Source organism: Megascapheus bottae, chromosome X (genome assembly GCF_031878675.1).
Source record: "Megascapheus bottae isolate mThoBot1 chromosome X, mThoBot2.hap1, whole genome shotgun sequence".
NCBI lineage: Eukaryota > Metazoa > Chordata > Mammalia > Rodentia > Geomyidae > Megascapheus > Megascapheus bottae.
Genome location: NC_143547.1, coordinates 33,530,753 through 33,554,402, shown reverse-complemented (window position 1 = coordinate 33,554,402; position 23,650 = coordinate 33,530,753). Strand labels below are relative to the sequence as shown.

The following is a 23,650-nucleotide window of genomic DNA, read 5'->3' as shown; positions in this document are numbered from 1 at the left end:
AGAAAGAAAGAAAGAAAGAAAGAAAGAAAGGGGCTTCCCAAGCAAGAAGTAGTAGGGCAGCATCTATCCTTGGGTTTTTACTTCCTCAGATCTGAATGAGGTCCTCTCCTATCCAGCATGCATTAAGGTCAGACCTTCTGCCTACCTAGTGGCAGGGTGCTTTTCCTCTCCCTCCACTGGGACAAAGCTTTGCATTGCTCCTTGTCTCCTCAGGACCCAGAGCAGATGTACAGACACACAACAAATGGACCTTCTGTGTTACTGGGAAAAACAGAGCCACTCCAGCCACACACAGTGAGAAATGACCAATGGGCTCAGTCCAAGGCACCACCCACTGCACACTGTGGATGCCCCACAGCTTCTCAGGTTTAATTGTGTTTCTTGCCTGTGTGGTTACCCATGTGGAAGTCATAGAGAGTACCCACCTCAAAGCCACTTCCCACTCAGTGCCCATTTGACCCTCAGAGACTGTAAGGACCTCCTGACTGGAACTAGTCCTCCTTAGGCAATCCCAACCTTAAGTGATGTAAGTGCTATTCTCTCACAGGCCAACTTGTATCTATCCATTAACTAACTTCAGATCACTAACCTGCCAATTAGCCACACTGACCCTCTATTCCTACACTGTCCCCTGCATCAATGCATTGTCAGAAAACCTATGACACATCTAGGACCCATCTGGGCGAACAGGAACACCTATACATAAGAGGTAACCAGAGGTACTTGACATCCTGGATCCAGGAAACTCAGTAGCAGACCTCTTAAGCATTTTTTTGGCCACCAGTACCAGGCAGCCTTTACCAGGAAGCCAGTACCCTGGAATGCTATCAGCCAATCCACAATAAACTGGGATATTTACAGAATTCCAGCATGGGAGCTCTTCTCCAATTGAACAGCTTTGTACACATACATGGTTGGCTCTTCTACATGCTTAGAAACATTGTATAGGGATTGGCTGGTCCATGGGGCCCAAGCACTTGCTCTTTGGAGAGTGTTATAATCATAATGAGGCCAACCTCATGGCCTTTCTGTATATACTACACTGGGTTCTGGAAGGTTCCGGGCTGTGTGTTCAATACTGATTTCCCAGTCGTGTTTGCATGCTGAGTCCAGCTTTATAGGCTGGCTATACCATTGTGGGTAATATATGGCATGAGCTGAGACAGCACTTAGCTGATTGTCTGGTGTTATACACAGGAGGATGACCAACCAACATGGTCTGGCTACCATCAGACCCATTGAGCAAGGGATTCTCACGGACACTCCTGGATTATTTGCTTTTCAAAGCAAAACTTCTTGTCCTAGAAATACTATACTGGATAATACTGGCTAACCCAGGGAGAAGGATGCTTAGAATATTGGCTGTCTGTGTTGACAACTTGACTCTCATTGAGCTCAATTATATAGAGGCTTGGATGCATTTGACCTGATGAATTCTCAAAACTTTATCACAAAGGAAGTACGTGAAAGAATCAAATAAAAATAAGGTAACACAGGAGCTATAAGTAAAGGACATGCAGATAAGACTGTTAATGCTCACCCCCCCTAGAAGAGTACATTCCTTATTTGTGAAACTAGACAATCAGACTGGACTGTATTTCTTGTCCACAAAGCCAAAACTAAAAAAAATTATATAAAAAGAGTCAAAGAAAGAGGATAAACCTGTGTAATAGAAGGCACAATGACTATGTGCACCTGATCATAGGATGTAAAAATCAATAAATCAATGAAGGGAATGGTCTAGTTACCTTGTTCTTTCAAGAAATAAGAAAAAGAACAAAATGAATTTGAAGAAATGAAAACAACCAGCCTGTTCCTTTAGGCTGTTTTTGTTTTCTTTTCCTTTTCATGTTTTTTTTTTAGTGTAATGGGACACAACAGAAATACAGGGACAAATGGTGAACAAATGCACCAATGATACTCATTGGAAACTATGTTAAAATGAACTATAAACCTATGAGTGGGAAAGACAAGAAAAAACTGGGAGAGAGCAAGGGTACCAATGACATTTTCCAAAAACAGTACTCATATATACATATATATATATATATATATATAATTAACATGAGAGAGACGGAAGATGGTGCCGAGACAATAGGGAAGCTGCCTAGCTCTCTCTCACAAAAAGAGAGAACCAGGGAGTCCCACGAGCCAACTACCTTAAGAAATCCACAACAACAAACTCAAAAAGCAACAGAGAAGGACTCAAACCGGAAAAGAAATCCAGATAAAGCTCACATCCAACTTTCTCAAAGAATTCAGAACGCGAGGACCCCTCCCCCACCCCTTGCCACCGGCTCTGAGCCGCCAGCTGCGGAGGGCACCAGGCCGGCCAGCCCCGACCCGCAGAAACCAGCATAGGACCAGGCCAGCAATCTGCAGATGCAGAGGAACCCAGACACGGAACCAGAACAGCAAGCAGCAGAACCCAGACACGGAACACAGGTGGCAGAGGAGGCCCGAGGGGAGTGAAAGACTCCCCACCACCGTGGAACACCCACAGACTGAACGCAGAGGCGTGAGTAATACAGCGCATCCCCAAACCCATTGGGAAAGCAGAGGTGGTGCCAAGCAATAGAACTTAACTCAGACCCCTCCACCCCGCCTGAGAAATACTGGCAGCAGCAGGAGGGCAAGGAAATTAGAATCATGTCCTTTCCCTCAACAGCCCCCCCCCCAGGCCACTGACTGGAGACTGACAAGCGGGCAGTGCTAAGACCCAGCACCCCACCAAGGGAGGCGGGACTGTCCCAACTCACACCTGCCCAACAGGCTCAACTCCCAGCCCTCTGACTGGAGACTGATAGGCGGGCTACACTAAGACTCAGCACCCCACCAGGGGAGGCAGAGCTGTCCCAGCTCCCACCCACCCAACAGGTTCCTCTCCCAGGCCACTGGATCTGGAGAGTGGACGGCGCTGCTTTACAACAGCAGGTGGGGTGTGTGGGAAAATAGGAGCCAGCATCTGTCCCCCTCCAATCTTGAGCAGGGCATCCTCCAGCTGGGAATCTTGAGCAAGACAGCATCAAGGGCCCCCCCACTGTCACAGACTCTCTGACAAAGCAGTGGAAACACAGCAGGGATCTGAAGGGCCGACCAGCAGCCAAGCTCCCCTTCTGAGAATCAGAAAGGCAAGGCTCCGCCCTTGGAGACCACTTCCTCAGCTGGGCCCCGCCCCTGGGAACAGAGCAGTATCCTGCTGGTCCTGCTGAGAGCCCCTTGAAACTCTCAAACCCCAGACCCTTGGCTGGGGGCCGACCCTGGAAGCAGCACAGGAAAACATCTGCCCAGTGCACTCAGGCTGAAGCTCGCAGATCCATCCCATGGCCCACTGTGAGGCCACTAGTTGGGCTGAGAGCTAGTCGGGTAGCAACACATTAGTTTTATTCTAATACTTTCCAAACTTTGTACTCAAGTACGCTACCTACTTACCAACTTAGGTCAGTTATCCTTATACTATACCTTTTCTTCATTACTACAATAATCTTACACTCCTACGTTAATCCTCTTGTACCAACCCTGAACTCTCTCAATCTATTTTTCTACCTCTGGTCCTCAGTTTGTTTTTAAACCCTTATAATGCATGGACCTACACTTGATGGCTGTTGAGCAATATCTAGGTGTTTAATTATTCTCTAGGCTCACAGGGACTTAAAGACAACAGGGATTGGATTGAGAGGCTTATTGTTTTGGGTATAAATAGCTTATCAGTGGTTGTATAAGACTGGTCTGCAAGTGCACAAAAAGAAAGAGTGATAACACCAATCAAAAACTGTGAACATCTAGAGTCTGCCAGCTACAGAGGTCTAGGTTGATTATATCTGAAAAACTATCATTGTGTTTAGTATTAATCTTGCTCCCATTTTCAAATGGGCAGAAGAAGAAACTCAAGAAAAATGTCAAATCAAGGAATAACATCCCCCAACCAATATAAATAGACAATGGAACAGTCACTGGCAAACCTAGAGGAGAGTCTTCCAAGTGCTATACAAATGCAATTGATAAACATCATTAATGAAAAATGTGAAAATATGAAGAAAGAGATAAGGGAGGAAGCCATAGCTAAACAAGAGGAAACGATAAACAAGGTGATAAGTGAAAAAAAGAATCCATAAAGGAGGCCATAATAAAGGTTTTTCAAAGAAAGATGGATGAATTCATAGAATCCACAAATAAAAAGGTGACCAAACTCCAGCAAATGTCCAAAGAAAATAAAGCTACTGAGCTAACCACTCAAATGGAAATCAAGGAGCTAAAGAAATCCATACATGATCTCAAAGAAGAGAAGCAAGGCATCAAAAATGAGCATTTAGAAGCAAGGGACATGAAAAATAAAGTAGATAGCTTTGATAGTAGGTTAGACAATGCAGAGGAGAGAATTTCTGGGGCTGAAGATAATTTAGTTTTTATAGAGAAAGAACTGAAAATGAGTCAATCCAAATCTAGGAAATATGAGAGAGCGCTTCAGGAGGTCCAAGATACAATTAGGAAGCCTAATTTAAGGCTAATTGGTATTGAGGAGTCTGTGGAGAAAGAGGTCAATGGTATTGGAAATATACTTCAGGGAATCATTTCAGAGAATTTCCCAAAATATCCAGAAGGGCAGGCCCATCCAGATACAAGAAGCTTTTAGAACCCCAAACAGACCTGACCAGAAAAGAACATCCCACCACCACATCGTAATCAGAACTGGATCAATAGAAACCAAAAAAAGGATCCTAAAGGCAGCCAGGGAAAAGGGTTCAGTAACCTATAAAGGAAAACCAATCAGAATAACCCCAGATTTCTCAGCAGAGACCATGCAAGCAAGAAGTGACTGGAAGCATATATGTCATGCCCTTAAGTCAAATAACTACCAACCAAGAATACTGTACCCAGCTAAGCTCTCATTCATAACTGAGGGAACAATAAAAACAATCCTTTCCAGGGAAAAGCTTCAACAATATGTAGCAACAAAACCAACACTACAGAGAATTCTCAAAAATGTTCTATACATAGAAAACCAAAATAAATGCAATATACGGAAAGAAATGGCACCTAAATAGCATACCATCTAAGGACCACAAGAACTGTCAAGACACAGGCCCTAATAAAAGCTATTACAAATGGTAGGAAGTAATAAATATCTCTCAATCCTAACTCTCAATATCAATGGACTTAACTCTCCAATTAAACAGCATAGTCTGTCTAATTGGATCAAAAAGCAAGATCCATTGTTCTGCTGTCTTCAAGAGACACATCTTACCCAAAAAAAACAATCATCTTTTGAAAGTGAGAGGTTTGAATAAACTCTATCAAGCTAACGGCAACCATAAACAGGCTGGAGTTGCCATCCTCAGAGCAGATAAAATAGATTTCAAACTAAAATTAGTAAGAAAAGACAAAGAAGTTACTACATACTACTAAAGGGATCTTTCCTGCAGGAAGACATAACGAACCTAAATATTTAAACTCCCAATCCCGGAGCTCCGAACTTCATCAAGCAAACATTACTTACATTGAAACCATACATAGATCGAAACACAGTGATTGTTGGTGACTCTAACACACCACTCTCACCTATGGACAGATCAACAAGGCAAAAACTCAACAGAGAAACCTTAGAACTGAACAACTATATAGACCAACTAGATCTAACAGACATCTCTAGAATATTCCACCCAGCAACAACACAATATACGTTTTTCTCAGCAGCACATGGAACATTTTCCAAAATAGACCACGTCTTAGGCCATAAAACAAACCTGGACAGATTCAGAAACACTGAAATTATTCCATGCACACTCTCAGACCACAAAGGCATCAAATTGGAACTGAACACACATCTCCACCAACGAAAACCCTGTAACTCATGGAGACTGAACAACACAGTGTTGAATCACCAATGGGTCATCGAAGAGATCAGAACAGAAATCCAACAGTTTATGAAACTTAACAATAAGGAACACACAAAATACCAACTACTTTGGGACACAGCAAAGGCAGTACTCAGAGGAAAATTTATAGTGCTGAGTGCCTACAACAACAAATTGGAAAAATCGCAAACCAAGAAGTTAATGTCTCACCTTAAGCTCCTGGAAAAAGAGCAACAAAGCAACCCTAATCCCAGTAGAAGAAAGCAAATTATTAAAATCAAAGCAGAATTAAATGATTTGGAATCCAAAAAAACTATAGTAAGAATCAACAAAAAAAGGAGTTGGTTCTTTGAAAGAATTAACAAAATTGAAAAACCCTTAGCAAATCTTACCAAAAAAAGAAGAGAGCATACCGAAATAAACAAAATCGCAGACGAAAATGGTAATATCGCGACAGAAATTACTAAGATCCAGAATATCATGAGGAATACTTCTCAAACCTTTATGCCAACAAATTTGAGAATCTAGAAAAAATGGATGAATTCCTAGCCAATATTAACATACCCACCCTGAACCAAGAAGAACTAACCCAACTCAACAGGCCTATTTCAAGCTCTGAAATAGAAATGGCAATAAGAGAACTTCTACCTAAAAAAGCCCAGGGCCAGATGGAATCACAGCTGAATTCTATAAGGTCTTCAAAGCAGAGCTCACACCAATACTCCTCAAGCTCTTCAACAAAATTGAAAATGAAGGTTCTTTACCAAACTCATTCTATGAAGCCAGTATAACCCTCATCCCAAAACCAGACAGAGATTCATCAAAGAAAGAGAACTATAGACCTATTTCTTTGATGAACATTGATGCAAAACTTCTCAAAAAAATACTGGCCAAACGTCTACAACAACTCATCAAAAAAATTATACAATATGATCAAACAGGATTCATCACAGGGAGGCAAAGCTGGTTCAACATATGCAAATCAATTAATATAATTCAACACATCAACAGGAGCAAGGACAAAAATCACATGATTGTCTCAATAGATGCGGAAAAGGCATTTGACAAGCTCCAACACCCCTTTATGTTAAAAGCTCTGGAGAAACTAAGAATCCATGGAACATTCCTCAAGATAATAAGGGCTATGTATGCCAAACCCACTGGTAGTATTACACCTAATGGTGAAAATCTAAAGCCATTCCCTCTAAAATCAGGAATGAGACAAGGATGACCACTCTCTCCACTCCTCTTTAACATAGTATTAGAATTCCTAGCCAGTGCAATAAGGCAAGAAGCAAGCATAAAGGGGATCCAAGTAGGGAAAGAGGAAGTAAAACTATCCCTCTTTGCAGATGACATGATTCTGTATTTAAAAAATCCTATAGACTCTACTCCCAAGCTCCTTGAGCTGATTCAAAACTTTGGAAGGGTAGCAGGCTATAAAATTAACCCTCAAAAATCAACAGCCTTCCTTTATGCCAACAGTGAGAGGAACGAGGCAATAATCAGGAAAGCAACTCCTTTCACAATAGCCTCAAAGAAAATAAAGTACCTAGGAATTAGCTTAACCAAGAATGTAAAGGACCTTTTTGATGAAAACTTGAAAACCCTAAAAAAGGAAATTAAAGCAGAACTGAGGAAATGGAAAACCCTCCCATGCTCCTGGATTGGAAGAATCAATATTGTGAAAATGACAATCTTGCCAAGAGCTATCTACAAATTCAACGCAATACCCATCAACATCCCAATGGCAATCTTTAAAGAAATAGATGAGGCAATTCAAAATTTCATATGGAATAATAAAAGACCTTGTATAGCAAAAGCACTTCTTAGCAGAAAGAACAGCGCTGGAGGAATTTCAGTTCCAAACTTTAGACTCCATTAAAGGGCTATAATTATCAAAACAGCTTGGTACTGGCACAAGAACAGGCCTGAAGACCAATGGAATAGAACTGAGGACCCAGATATTAAACCACAGACCTATGGCCACCTAATCTTTGACAAGGGAGCCAAAAAAATAGAATGGAAGAAAGACAGCCTCTTCAACAAGTGGTGCTGGCAGAACTGGTTAAGCACCTGCAGAAAAGTAAAGTTGGATCCTTCTTTGTCACCTCGCACTAGAATTAACTCCAAATGGATCAAAGACCTGGAGGTAAAAGCTGACACACTGAAAACTTTCCAGGAAGGAATAGGAGATACACTAGGCCTCCTTGGCACAGATTGAAACTTTCTTAATAAGGACCAAGAGTCACAACAAATCAGAAAATGGTGGATAAGTGGGACTGCATTAAACTGGGGAGTTGTTGTATGGCAAAGGACATAGCTAGTTAATTAATTAGGAAGCCTACAGAGTGGGAGAAGATCTTCACCAACCAAACAACACACAAAGGCGTCATATCTAAAATATATCAACAACTCAAAAAATTGAATCACTCCAAAACTAATCTCCAAAGTAACGACCATCCCATTAAAAAATGGGCCGAAGACTTAAAGAGAGTCTTCTCTGAAGAAGAAACAAAAATGGCCTATAGACACATGAAGAAATGCTCAACATCTCTGGTCATAAAAGAAATGCAAATCAAAACAACTCTCAAGATTCCACCTCACTCCAGTTAGAATGGCCAGGATCAGGAAAATGAATAATAACAGATGCTGGAGGGGATGTGGCCAGGAGGGATCCCTACTACACTGTTGGTGGGAGTGCAACCTCATTCAACCACTATGGAAAGCAGTGTGGCAGTGCCTCAAAAGGCTAAACATAGAACTCCCCTATGACCCAGCAATACCACTACTTGGCATTTACCCAACCATCCAGAACCAAGGGCATACTAAATCCACTAACACAACAATGTTCATTGCAGCACTATTCACCATTGCAAAGATATGGAACCAGCCTAGATGTCCCTCAGTTGATGAGTGGATCAACAAGTTGTGGTATTTGTACACAATGGAATTCTATGCTACTGTCAGAAAAATCGACATCGGCCCATTTGTTAGGAAATGGAAAGACTTAGAAAAAATCATATTAAGTGAACTAAGCTAGACTCAAAGGAACTTAGGCTCAAAGGTTTCCCTCATTTGTCATAGTCAGTAGAAACCTTGGGCTCTACTAGCAGAGATCTGCAATAGAGCAAAACCATGATACATAAGGCCATATAGTATGAAGCTAATTGAAAGGACCTCCAGGATACTGAAACAAAAGCCATATAATGAATGATTGTTGTCCTTAATGTACTATGTTATCTCTCATCTACTTTGCTGTCCCTTGGGTATCTCATATTGTTACAGTATCTCACTTTGTTATCTGAGCTATTGGATTTATTTGTATTTGGTTATTTGAAATTGGATAGGGAAGGGGGGAAAACCAAGATGGGTGGGGGGGTGGGGGGGAAGGGTAATGAGTACCAAGACATGTGAAAGGGTATCAATGTATGTGAATTAATGCACCTCCTATCTGGCAAATACCATGTAACCCTTTTATTAATTACAATTAAAAATAAATAAAATAAATAAAACATGGGCCAAAGACTTAAAGAGAATCTTCTCTGAAGAAGAAACAAAAATGGCCTATAGACACATGAAGAAATGCTCCAACATCTCTGGTCATAAAATAAATGCAAATCAAAACAACTCTAAGATTCCACCTCACTCTAGTTAGAATGGCCAGGATCAGGAAAACGAGTAACAACAGATGCTGCATGGGATGTGGCCAGGAGGGATCCCTACTACACTGTTGGTAGGAGTGTAAACTCGTTCAACCACTATGGAAAGCAGTGTGGCAGTGCCTCAAAAGGCTAAACATAGAACTCCCCTATGACCCAGCAATTCCACTACTTGGCATTTACCCAACCATCCAGAAACAAGGGCATACTAAATCCACTACCACAACAATGTTCATTGCAGCATTATTCACCATAGGAAAAATATGGAACCAACCTAGATGTCCCTCAGTTGATGAGTGGATCAATAAGTTTTGTCAGAAAAAACGACATCGCCCCATTTGTTAGGAAATGGAAAGTCTTAGAAAAAATCATATTAAGTGAAGTAAGCCAGACTTAAAGGAAATTGGGCTCAATGGTTCCCCTCATTTTAATAATCAGTAGAAACCTTTTGCTCTACTACGGAAGGGGGGAAAACCAAGACGTGGGGGGGGAGTTGGAGGGGAGGGTAATGGGGACCAAGACATATTAAAGGGTATCAATATATGTGAATTAATGCACCTTCTATCTGGCAAATATCATGTAACCCTTTTATTAATTACAATAAAAAAATTAAGATGAAGCAGTGATTTAAGCTAAGGGAATGAGACACAAATCCAAGGAAGGAGTTGCATCCTCCTGCTCCTGCATAAAAAATGAGTTCATTCATTATCTCATTCCTTCCTCATTCAGTCTTTGATTGTCCCCTACATTCCCTCTTTCAACCAATTATTTCTTCATTCATCATCATTCATTCCTCACACTCCAATTCATTCACTTGTGGGTCTCTCATTTACTGTGCCATCATCTGTTCATTCATTCATTCATTCATTCATTCATTTGAAGCATGCAGTTAGCCCCGGGTCTATCTTTATAAAGCATCTGTAAGGCCATACCATACATCTTTCCCTACATGGTCTCGCCTAACTATTTGCTTATGACCACTCTCAAAGGATACAACATCTATTCATGTTGAAATCACCAGAAAAAATAGGAATAAGATGTACATTCCTTAAAATAATTAAAGCCATATATGAGAAACCCATAGCCAGTATTATACTAAATGGAGAAAGACTGGAACCATTTACCTTAAAATCAGGAAATAGACAGGGATGCCCACTCTCTCCACTTCTCTTCAATATAGTGCTGGAACCCTTAGCCAGAGCAATGAGGCAAGAGAAGGTCATCAAAGGGATCCACATAGGGAAAGAAGAGATTAAACTATCCCTATTAGCAGATGACATGATCCTCTACCTGAGTGACCCAATAAGCTCCACTCCCAAACTCCTAGAATTAATAAACCACTTTAGCAAAGAGGCAGGATAGAAAATTAACCTGCAAAAGTCAGTACCCTTCTTGTATGCCAACAATATGCAAATGGAAGGCCAAATCAAGAAAATGATCCCATTGGCAAAATCCCCCAAAAGAATAAAATACTTAGGAATTAACTTAACCAAAGATGTAAAGTAATTATTTAATGAAAACTATAAAAGCCTAATGAAAGAAATTAAATAGGACACCAGGAAATGGAAAGACATCCTATGCTCATGAGTAGGGAGAACCAATATAGTCAAAATGGCCATAATGCCAAAATTGATATACAAATTCAATGTAATCCCCCTCAAAATGCCAAAGACATTCTTTAGTAAAATAGAAGATACAATCCAAAGCTTCATATGGAACAAGAAAAGACCTAGAATAGCCAAAACAATTCTAGGCAAAAAGAGCAATGCAGGAGGTATTATAATACCAGACTTCAAACTCTACTATAGAGCCATAATAACAAAAACAGCATGATATTGGCACAAAAAATAGACCAGAATATCAATGGAACAGAATAGAAGATTCAGAAATAGAACCACATACCTATAGTCAACTTGTATTTGACAAAGGAGCCAAAGATATACAGTGGAACAAACACAGCCTATTCAATTACTGGTGCCTGCAAAACTGGACAGCCACATGCAGACAACCAAAAATTGACTCTAGCCTTTCACCATGCACAAGTATTAACTCAAAATGGATCAAATACCTCAATGTCAGACCTGAAACCTTGAAAATGCTACACGGTAAAGTTGGAGAGACACTGGAACTCAGGCACAGGCAAAAAAATTCCTGAACAGAATCCCATGGTCACAACAGATTGCAGAGAGACTCGATAAATGGGACTACCTAAAAAAAAATTTTCTGCACAGATAAAACCATAGTCGCAAAAATAGACAGCCAACCAACTGAGAAAAGATATTTACCAACAATACATCTGACAAATGCTTAACATCTAGTATCTACAGGAAACTCAAGAAACTAATCCCCCCAAACCCAACAAACCAATTACTAAATGGGCAAGGGAACTAAACAGAGACTTATCAAAAGAAGAGGTTAAAATGGCGGAAAAGCATATGAGAAAATGTTCATCACCCATGGTCATAAACGAAATGCTAATAAAAACAACTTTATGATACCACCTTACCCCAACAAGAATGGCCAAGTTTTTGAACTCAATGACAGATACTAGTGGGATGGTGGAGAAAAAGGAACCCTACTGCATTGCTGGTGGGATTGTAAAGTAGTTCAGCCACTCTGGAAAGCAGTGTGGAGGTTTCTTAAAGAACTGAAAATTGATCTTCCCTATGATCCCGCCATACCACTCCTGGGAATCTATCCTGAACACCATAACCCAAGATATGATAAGGACACCTGCTCAGCTATGTTCATCTCTGCACTATTCACAATAGCCCAGCGATGGAATCGATCCAGATGCCCTGCTGCAGATGAATGAATACAGAAAATGTGATATATATATATAATAGAATTCTACATATCCAACATACAAGATAAAATAATGGTATTTGCAGGGAAGTGGATGCATCTAGAGCGAATTATGTTGAGTGAGACAAGTCAAGATTAAAGGAACAAAAGGTGCATGGTATCCTTAATATATGGCTATTAGATCCATACAGTACAAGAGCAAGGACTCTATTTGTGTACCCAAGGCTATGGACAAGGTATTGGAAATATAAACACAACTATATAGATACAAAAAGTCTATGACTCTATGGACATAATGTTTTATTACATAGATTATTATGTATCTATGACATACAAACCCTCAGCCTAATTTTAATTATGTTCTAAAATCTAAGTGCCAGTGATTGTATATAGATATTCCCTTCTTGAGTACTTATTTGTTAAATACGTCATTTGAAATATGATGTAATAATGTTAATAAATTCTTTAATAAAAAATCCCTAGGCATAAATCTAAAAAGAGATACTGAAAAATCTCCTTTAAGGTAAACAAATGAGCACTCATGCTGTGATAAATATGATGTTCAGGAATAGAAATTTTCTATTAACACATTATGCATAGAACTGTTCTTAGATGGACAGAGTGAAGGGCAATCTGAAGTTTCTGGAATGTGGCTAGGGCTTTCCCACAATGATGTCAACATTGCCCCTGTACAGTTCCCAGGGAACCCTTCTTCACCTCTATATGGCCTCCACCCTAGCCCAGCCTGCCTGATTGGACAGAGTTGAGTCAGAGACTGTGATCCAATGCAGCACCCAAATGACTGCCTCCTCTCCCACAACATAGATTCAGCAGGCAATCACTTGGATGGAATTGTGGGCCAAGTAAGACTACTGGCTTGGGCCTTGACATACACTGCTAGGTTCTACTGGGGAAAAGTTTGTTTTAAAGAACCAGCACAAAGCTGGGCACCGTGGCTCATGCCTGTAATCCTAGCAACTCAGGAGGCTGAGTTCTGAGGATCAAGGTTCAAAGGCAGTCCATGCACAAACAGACCCGAGACTCTTATCTCCAATTAACCTCTAGAAAGCGGGAAGCAGGGCTTAGCCTTGAGCTGAAGAGCTCAGGGACAGGGCCCAGGCCCAGAGGTCAAGCCCCATGACCCACAAAAAAAAAGAAAGAAAATCAGCAGAAGGGATTCAGAGCCTGCTATGCCAGGAAGGGGGCATAGTGTGTCTAGCTTAGAGTGACACAGTTACTGGTCAAAGGTCATGCAGCTAGGAAACACAGTTCCATTTCCTTTTTCCCTTTCCTCCTTCCCTTTGAGAGTCTGGGGCCTGGACAGAGACCACAGGGTGGGCCAGACAGAAATATTTTACTAGAGTCTGTGAAGAACACCAGCCTTCCACATCTCCCACTCATCCCAGACAAAGCTGAGAGAAAATACAAGCTCTGGCCCCCAGGTTTGTCTTCCCAACTGATCTCTTAGGCCTTTAATCATAAACAACCTACTTTTCCACAGTTTTGTGATATTTCATCTAGCAATTTGACATTGCCTAGACAGTCTCTCTAGCTTGCCAATCTACTAGCAATACTCTGAACAACAGAATATGATGAAAATTACAGAGGGGAAAATCAGCTCAGAAGGCAGTATTTGGGGTGTTTCCGGGAATTTGTATGTATGTTTGAACGTAAGTATGTATGAGTCTTGAAGCTTGAAATCCAAGGGCTTGGGCCCTGGACCCTAAATGTTGATGCTCAATCTAGTACTCTACCATTTTGAGCCACAGTACTCACAGTACAATTTACAGTGTGTATGTGTGTGCTTTTGTTTGTTTGTTTTGATTTATTTCAGGTTTTTTTTTTTGCTAAGTGTCTCATGGGCTTTCCTGCACAAACTTCATTTGACTCATGATCATCAGATCTCAGCCACCTGAGTAGCTAGAATCGAGGCATGAGCCAACATCATCACCTGGCTCTATTTATAATTTACAAAGTGGCAATTTGGGCAAGAAGATTCATGACTTAATTCTAGCTTTTGAGAGGCAGATGCAAAGGGCTGTGAGTTTGAGTCCAGCTTGGAATACATGTGGAGACCGTCTCAACAAAATCAAATTCATAAATAAGTAAATACTTAACAATAAATAGAGGCAACTCTCCAAAGCTCTCTAGGAAGTACTTCTGGCCGTTCCTGGCCTCCAAAGTCACCATTCTCAAGTGACTTTGGGGAAAGAAGAGTACAAGTGAGAGTCAGTGTCTCTTACAGAATCAGGGATGGATCAATGTACCTCATAGGCTTACAACTCCAAAAGCCTCTGTTTCTGAGGATAAATTACTTATGACCATACATTATCATGGGATCCCTTACTTGTGAAATATTATGTGATTTCACAATCTGTCTTTTGAATCCTGAACTAGAGCTACCACCATCTTCCAAATGGAGGTTCCAGATATTCATCTGTCTACTGATGAGTGGAATTCCAGGATCCCCAAGGACCTATCTATGCCAAGAAATCCCAAGAAAGGGCCCAACTCCTCTCTTGCTTTCTGAACACAGCCCCTCTCTAATGGGAGACTCTATGATTCCAGCAATATAGAGCGTAAGGCGGATCTACATCCTTCTCCAGAAAATACGCATATTAGCAAGAGGACACAGAATGACCTCTGCAGCCCAGGACAATTGCATGAGCTCCACACACAGCAAGAAGAGCAAAAGGGCAACAGAGAGAATAAGTGGTAGAACTGCCACACACTGCCATGAATGACACATGGCACCATATACCCATCCCCTAACAGGAACACATCCTCACATGTGCACACATGCCCTCATACTCACATGCATATCTATTCTTATATGTACATTCCCAAAAATGCATATCTGCCATCGAAAATGTGCACACATTTATATATGCATACTTGCACATGCCCTATATGTCCACATATAATCTCATATGCAGAAAACTTCATACTTACAAATATTATCACATGTATATACATTTCTGCCAACATAAATTCTCCCATGTAACATCATGCAAGTCCATATACAATCTCATATACATACACCCTCTCTGTACATATACAAGCTCACAGGAACATACATCCTCTTGTAAAGTCAGTGTCTCATGCATAGGCCCTCATGTACACTTTCTTGTTAAACTCCTCTGTGCTTCCCATCTTCCTCAGGCACAAAAAGCCATTAACGTTACCCTCTGTTCTTCACACTTCAAAATTCTTCAGTCTCACAATCTGCAGCAGCAACAGCCAGCACCTGAACACCATCCCAGCCTCTGCTTCCCATCAACAAGAGGGAAAAAAAACAAAGACCTGTGTAAAAACAAAGAAGACCAACATAACAACTATTTACAAATACAAAACAACCTAAGAAAGAAACAAAATCTCAACTTGGGGGCAAAAGTGGAATCTTCTGCGGGAGAAGGAACCAGGAATCAATAGTCAACTCAACAGTGGAAAAGGGTTGGGTGATGGGGTGAGAAGTCTTCAAAATTGTTCAGATTACTTATTGGCTCATAGGACTTCTGGATAAACTACAGATAACCATGCAGCAGGCAGCTCATTTAGTGTAGTGGGTAGATTTTGAGTGCTTTGGGGGCTCGTGGAGGATACTCATAGAGAGCCACAGCTAAGGTGGGGAAGGGGTGATATCTGCTTTCTATATTTCCTCTCTGAAGAGGCTTAATTCAAGGCATGATAGTCAGTAAGCAAAGTTTACCTAAAACTAGCAGTGCTAGATTGTCCCCAGGCCATAAACCTCATGGGAGGAAGAAGAGCTCAGTGCAGAACATGTAATAAAGAGGGAGAATTGGTGGATGGAGGGTAGGATCTCAATAATTTCTTTAAAGCACCTGATCTCCTCCACAGTGTGGAACCCAGATGCACTGCTCACAAGAATGGGGCCAGGGATTATTTGAAATAGGATAGAAAAAGCGGGGAAAACAAGATGAGGGGTGGGAGTAGGGGGAGGGAAATGGGGACCAAAATATGAGAAAGGGTATCAATGTTTGTGAAGTAATGCAACTTCTATCTGGTGAATACAATGTAACCATTCTATTAATTACAATAAAATTATATGGAAAAAAGAATGGGGTCAGGGAATGTGGCCCAGATTGGAGATTCAGTACTGCTCATGTGGCCTGGCCCAAGTGGATATCAAAGCCAGGCATTATTGCAGAGAAGGTGACCTGATGCAGAGATCTGGGCCTGCATATGTAGTATAACAGCAGACATAATGGCATGGCCAAGATAAGCTGATCTGATTCATGCAACCTGTCAGGCCTGGTTGAGAAGATCTGGGTCTGCCTGTGTAGTACTGTGGCTGACATCACAGTAAGACCCAGATGCCTTGCTGTAAAGACTAGGGCCTTTATGACTACTTACTGACACACATACATCCTTCATATATATTTATATATATTTTTAATTTCTTGCATCATTATTTTTGCTTGAAAATATGCATTAATAGCTGGGCATGGTGGCTCATGCCTGTCATCCTAGCTACCAAAGAAGCTGAGATCTGAGGATTGCAGTTCAAAGCCAGGCTAAGCACAAAAGTCCCTTATGATTCTAATTTCCAGTTAACCAAAGTGGTAGAGCTCTAGCCTTGAGTTGAAGAACTCAGGGATAGTGCCCAGGCCAAGAGTTCAAGTCCCATGACCTACCCCAAAAAAGAAAACACAAAAAAAGAAAAAAGAAAGAAAGGGAGAAAGGATAAAAGATAGGAAGGAGGCTAGGAGTTTGGCCTAGTGGTAGAGTGCTTGCCTAGCATGCACGAAGACCCGGGTTCGATTCCTTGGTACCAGCAAAAAGCTGGCAGTGGTGCTGAGCTCAAGTGGTAGAGCTCTAGCCTTGAGAAAGTCCAAGGACAGGGCTCAGGCCCTGAGCTAAAGTCCAGGACTGGCAAAAATAAAAAATAAAGATGGGAAGGAAGGAAGGAAGGAAGGAAGGAAGGAAGGAAGGAAGGAAGGAAGGAAGGAAGGAAGGAAGGAAGGAAGAGAAGTGGTGGCAAACACAGGTATAATATTCAATGTCCATATATGAAATAGAATGAGGAAACAATGAAATGATGGGCTTGCTGGAAAGATAAAATATGATGGAAGGAGTGATTCTGATCATGATGTGTTGCACAGAAAAATGAATATGTTAAATTGAAATCCATTAGGAACAAGGCCATTTCTGTTTAAGATGGCTTCTTTATATGTCTGAGAACGACTGTCTGTTCAATAGCTGGTGATACTCAGCCTGAGCGGCTGCTAGGAGTTGAAGGATCTTTTAGGATCTGGGGCCAACAGAAGGAAGTCACATCATTGAGGGTGTGCCCTTAAGGGGGATATTGGAACCTACTCCTGACTCTGTTTCTTGACTACCATTAAGTGAGCAGCTTCTTCTGCCACATTCTTTCAACATGATGAGCTGCCTTTCCACAAAACCCAAAGCCACAGTCCAAGCCACCAATGATTGAGACCTTCAAACTGTGAGAGTCAAAAAAAGTCTTTCTTACATACAAGATAAATCAAAAACAGGAACAAAGAATAAAACATAAAAACAATCAAAAAACAAACCAAAAACAAAAAAGCAAAAATGTAATTACCTCTTGTTTTTCATTTCTCTGAATTCATTTCAATAAACATCATTTAATATGATTACATGTACACAGCTATTGAGCCTTTGTGATGCTCTCTTAATATCCTCCTTGATATCACTGTGTGAATGTCTAAAGTCCTGTATAATTTTTGTTTTTCAGTTATGGAGCTTGAAACTGGCCTGGGTGCCTCCCTAACCCTTGAGCCACAATGCCACTTCCAGTTTTCTGGTGGTTAATTGGAGATAGGAGTCATACAGACTTTAGTGCCCGGGCTGGCTTTGAACTGTGATCATCAGATCTCAGCCTCTTGAGTAGTTAGGATTACAGGCATGAGCCATTGCATCCAGCAGTCCTGTATAATTTTACTGTGTCCAAGTACATTTTGAAATTTATGTATCTTTGTCTTGTATGTACGATAAACTTACGGACAAGGGGAAAGTAAGGGAGAGCAGTGAAATGTTGGGGCAAAGGGTGAAGAAATGCAGCACTGATACACACTAAACATTATGTTGAAAATGAAATATAAAACTTATGGAGAATAGGGAGGGAAAAATATGAGAAAAACAAGAGAAAAAGTGACGTGACAATGTTCAAAAAGAAATGTGCTCATTAGATGGTGTGTTTAACTGTAAACCTCCTGTAAACCTTTAAAATAACAACTGAGGGCTGGGAATTTGGTCTAGTGGTAAGAGTGCTTGCCTAGCATGCACGAAGACCCGGATTCGATTCCTCGGTACCACATACACAGAAAAAAGCTGAAAGTGGTGCTGTGGTTCAAATGGTAGAGTTCTAGACTTGAGAAAGCCCAAGAGCAGTGCTCAGGCCCTGAGTTCAGTCCTCATAACTGGTAAAAATTTAAATTAACAATTGATAAAAGACTTTCTTGTTTATAAGTAGATTATTTGAGGTACCTTGTCTCATGAACAGGAAGTAGCAATATATACACATTGCTTATATATCAGAAGAGATTATTCTTCAGTGTGTTGCTGCCTTATTGGCTCATGACATGGTATTCTGAATCTGATGTATTCAACATGATAAATAAGTTTAACTTTTTACTCATTAAAACCAGGATGAGTTGTGAAAATTAAGTCCAATAACTAATGTTCAGAAAATCAAATGTCCTGTTGTATATATTCAAATAGTAAACACCCAAATAAAATATATTCCAACAAAGACAATTTGTTATTTGGTCTTGTAAACATGTCCATGTGACAAATTTGATTGTCAAATGTACAGGTGCATGACTGGCCAAGTTACATGTTAGCTGTACATCTTCTTATTCTCCTATTACACTGTTAGTATAAACACTGAACCAGCATGTTAAAATTGTTTTATGTCACAGACATGAAAATATCCATATACTTGCACTATACTATTACATATGTGAAACATTATACCTAACCAAAGATCATCTAACCAATTCACTATTAATTCATATTTAGGGCATTTTGTATTTTTCCATATATAATATTTGATTTGGGCATTTTAGCATATCAGTATATCTTTTCTGTAAAATTATTTATAAACTATGATAATTTTGCAGTATAAATGACATTAAACTAACGATCTAACCATTTTCCTATTCGTTTATTAGAACTTTTTTTCATGTAAAGTATTAAATCATTTTAAAAATAATCAGTGTGTAGGAATAAATAAAAGGATTACACATTTTGGAGATCTTTCATATACTGATGACAAGAAACTGAACCAGAGTCTATACATACAAATTCATACTTCCACCAAAAGAAAGGAAAATATCATATATAAATTCTTCTCAGCAGGACAATTATCTGAATATCTGTTTAAAATTCCTCTCTATAGGCATCCTGTAATAAAGTCCTATGAAGTAAAATTGTCCCCAAGGCTAAGAATCCTAATAAACAAGAACTGTCTTTGAAAGTATTTCTTCAGGTTTGTTTAATTTCACATTGTTTTGAATATGTGATTTCTATTCTATAAAATATCGCATTAAGAGGATACCTCTTGAGCCACAGGCCCACTTCTGGCTTTTTCTGTGTAAGTGGTACTGAGGAATAGCACCCAGGGCTTCGAGCATGCTAGACAAACATTCTACCAGTAGGCCACAATCCTACCCTACCTGATTGTTTTTTTTTTTAATTTAGGAGTGTGCATATTACTTCCTATCAGTTTCTACAAGTATCTCATTATAGAAAATTATGCCCATGCCTAATAAATGAGAATCTGCATTAACAAGATCCATACTTTATAAATTACATTCATTTTGAACAATGGAGTACTTTTAATATACTTTGTAAGTATCACTTTTTTGCCAATCCTGGTGCTTGAACTGAGGGCCTGAGCACTGTCCTTGGGCTTTTCAAGGCTAGTGATCTGCCACTTGAGCCACAGTACCACTTCTGGATTTTTCTATGTATGTGGTACCAGGGAATCAAACCTGGGTCGTCCTGCATGCTAAGGCAAGCACTCTACCACTAGGCCAAACCCCCTGTCCCAGCATTAAAAATTTTAATTGATACTTTGTCCTCATATTTTCTGAATGAACAGGTTAGATTTGTAAATAAAAGCCCGGAAAACATTCCTTGGCATGAATGTTAAATTTTGGTCACTAAGATGTAATGTAATTTATGAAGCTTAAAACATATTTTCTAAAATAAATTTATGATATTGCTAGAGAAAAAGTTTCATAGTGTGCTGATATTTAGATATACAATAAATGGGAAGAAGTGTTAATTTCTTACTGTGAGTATGTGCTCTGTGTGTGACTGTGTGTACGAGTGTATGAGTGCCTGTGTGTGCGTGTGCTTTTGAGAAGGGCTGAGCACTTTTGAGACCAGCTGAGCCCTAATCTCTTCTGGCAGCAGTCTATAAGCTAATCGTGTTAATGAAGAATAACTGAATAATTTAAGATATATTAGCAGAAGAGGGGAGAGGAGGAAATATCTAATGTGAGAACAAAAATTATGATTTCTACATCGGATGACAATAGCTTTAAAAGAAACAAAGTTGATGTTAGTTTTAGTCTTTGAAAAGGCAAAATCTTGCTTCAATATTGTGTGATCACATTATTGAAAAGAACGAGCATAATATATACACAAGTTGACTATAGGATGGTATATTTAGTGGCAAAATCCGATGGTTTAAATCTTCTGAATGAATAATGAACTGTTTGAGGAAATGAATGCTAGGGAGTTAAAACAAATTCTGTGGGATGTGTAATAGGAGGGAGGGACAGGAAGGAATGGAGGAAGGAAGATCAAATGCAACATTGCATTCAATACACATTGTGTAAAATTTGAACTTGGTAACTTGAGGATAAGGATGGGATGCATTGTACTCATAACTTGACTTCTGAAATTGGGCTTTCTGTGTACAACTACTTAATAAAAACATATGATTTTTAAAAGAACAAATATAATGAACCGTCTCTAGTGGAGAAAATATCCATGTGTCAGATACTTAATTTAAGGAAAATTAATGAGCTTTCAAAAGTATTTTAATGAAGCATAGGTTTACAGTGACATATTTATTTTAAAGCAAAAACCTTCTAGGAAATCTGAGAAATTTATTTCCTTCTAGTCACCTTCTCTATACAGACCATGAATCACCTAGGTTGGTTGATATTCAATTTCATTATTATGGCTCTGCCATTCTGGATAATGTTGAAGGCTGCACAGAACTGATCCAATCCTAGTTCTAAATACATTTCATTAGTTTCCTCCAAGTCACCTTCCACTTCAAATTTGGTGACAAAACACTCCTAAAGGAAGAAAACGGGTATTTTTTGGCCTATTTAGTGACCATATCTGGGACTTCTGGGAACTCTTACTCAACCTGGTGCAGCTCATAACAGGAGTAAATCTTATCTTCAGTGTGAGCAACAGTGAATTTCAACTTATCTGCTCGGATGTGGAGGATGCAGGTTTTAATGCCATCAGCTGCCATGTTAATGACTTCTACAGCAAAGGGTAAAAGAAGGAGCAAGTGGCACAAGAAGTATCCTAGAGATCATCTTTCCTTGCAGAACTTGAAGTTCCTCAAGGTGTCACTTAGCACCCCATGGAAAACGAATGAGAAACCTTCCGAGGGGCCTGGAGTTTGGCCTAATGGTGGAGTGTTTGTCTAGCATGCACGAAGACCTGGGATGATTCCTCGGCACCACATACACAGAAAAGCCCAAAAGTGTTGCTGAGGCTCCAGTGGCAGAGCTCTAGCTTTGAGAAAACCTAAGGACAGTGCTCAGGCCCTGAGCCCAAGCCCAGGACTGGCAACAAAGAAACAAACAATAAAACCACCAAAAACCCTTGGAGGCCTGCGGTACATGACAATAACGCCTATTTAGAAAAGCGAGGCTCAGGACTTCCCGAGACCCAGAAACCACCCATTCCCCGCGAATGTACGGACTTTCAGATCCACAGCAAAACACCCGAAGCCTGGTTCACCAGAGAAGACTCGGCGCAGTCTGGCCCGAGGGAACCACGGCTGAGTAGAAGAGGTAAAATGACAGGAATCGAGTTCTAGAACCATCCTTGGCTGCGCTCTCAGGGACCCTCCAAACCTCGTCCCTCTTCAGGTCCTCCCTCCTTCTCCATTGCCTTCCCAGCTCACCCTTAAAACGAAACAGGGAAACTTGGTCAAAAATCTCAGCCTCAAACTTCAGGGATGCCCCTCCGAAGAGTCCCGAAGCCGTGGCTTCGGTCAAAGAAGACCAAGAGGCCGTTAGGGGAAAGTCCCTCCCCTTTCCCCTGCTACCGGGGAAAGATGACTGACAGCAAGAAAAGTACTTCCGCTGGGGGTTGACAGCTCACTCTTGTAACCCTGGTAACTGATAAGCCAGCCCAGGCAGGAAAAATCCCTGAGAATCTTATCTCCAATGAATTACCAAAGAAGCAGAAATTGGAGCTGTGGCTCAAATGATAGGAACACAAATGCTCAGGGACAGTTCCCAGGTCCTGAATTCAAGCACCAGGAACAGCAACTAAAACAAAAATAAAACTACTCTTTACTGGACGTTTCTTAATTTTATCCAATACACATTTAAAAAAAAACGTTTTAAATGACTTAACATGAAGAATTAGATTATATATTTTAAATTATCTCAAATAATGGAGGAATTTTGTGAAATGAATATAAAACAAAGATTGGCAATTGTGAATAGCACTGAAAAAATAGAGCCTTGCAAATGCTTCTGTGGTAACTGATTACATTCCACGGGATGTGTGCATTATTTCTTCATTGTGTGAAAGAGCTATTTTTTAATTTAGCGACATCTTTATATTTCTTTTAATTTATGATGCAATACATTCAATTCCCACCTATAGTTTATAGTGTTTACATTTTCATGACAGCTCAGCGATCATTTCTTATACTTTGTGCTCATATTCAGGGATTATACTTTGTATTTTGATGGCCACATTCTAGAAAATTCTTTATGCAGTTGAGAAGTATATATACTCTTCTTTTGTTCAGCCAAATGTCATCCTTTGATCCAATTTCTTTTTTTCATGCTATAATCCATATATTCATATTCATAAACTGGAGCCCACTTGCCTTGATTGCTTGCCAACAATTCACTACTTTAGCTACTCCTGCAAACTTGATTTTTGTGTATGTGTATTTTTGGAGGTGGATTCTCATTAACTTCATTTTTTTTTTTAACCTAAGCTGACTTGAAACCTTGAGTCTCCATAACTTGACCTCCTGAAAAGCTACGATTATACATGTGAAGCACTCTTTTCTGGCCATTATATTATCTTCCTCATGGGTTA

At 40.1% G+C, this 23,650-nt stretch overlaps 1 protein-coding gene across 1 annotated transcript in view; it reads right to left on the bottom strand.

Annotated features, from left to right (window-relative positions):
- The window catches only part of LOC150040790 (PWWP domain-containing DNA repair factor 3B-like), a 30,194-nt gene extending 7,646 nt beyond the window's left edge, over positions 1–22,548 (bottom strand). Inside the window, exons 1-2 of the mRNA XM_090325853.1 lie at positions 22,491–22,548; positions 15,508–15,625 (exon numbers count right to left, since the gene is read on the bottom strand). The gene's annotated coding sequence lies outside the window, so the exon portion shown is untranslated. The remainder of the gene's footprint in view (positions 1–15,507; positions 15,626–22,490) is intronic.
- Positions 22,549–23,650: the final 1,102 nt, after the last annotated feature.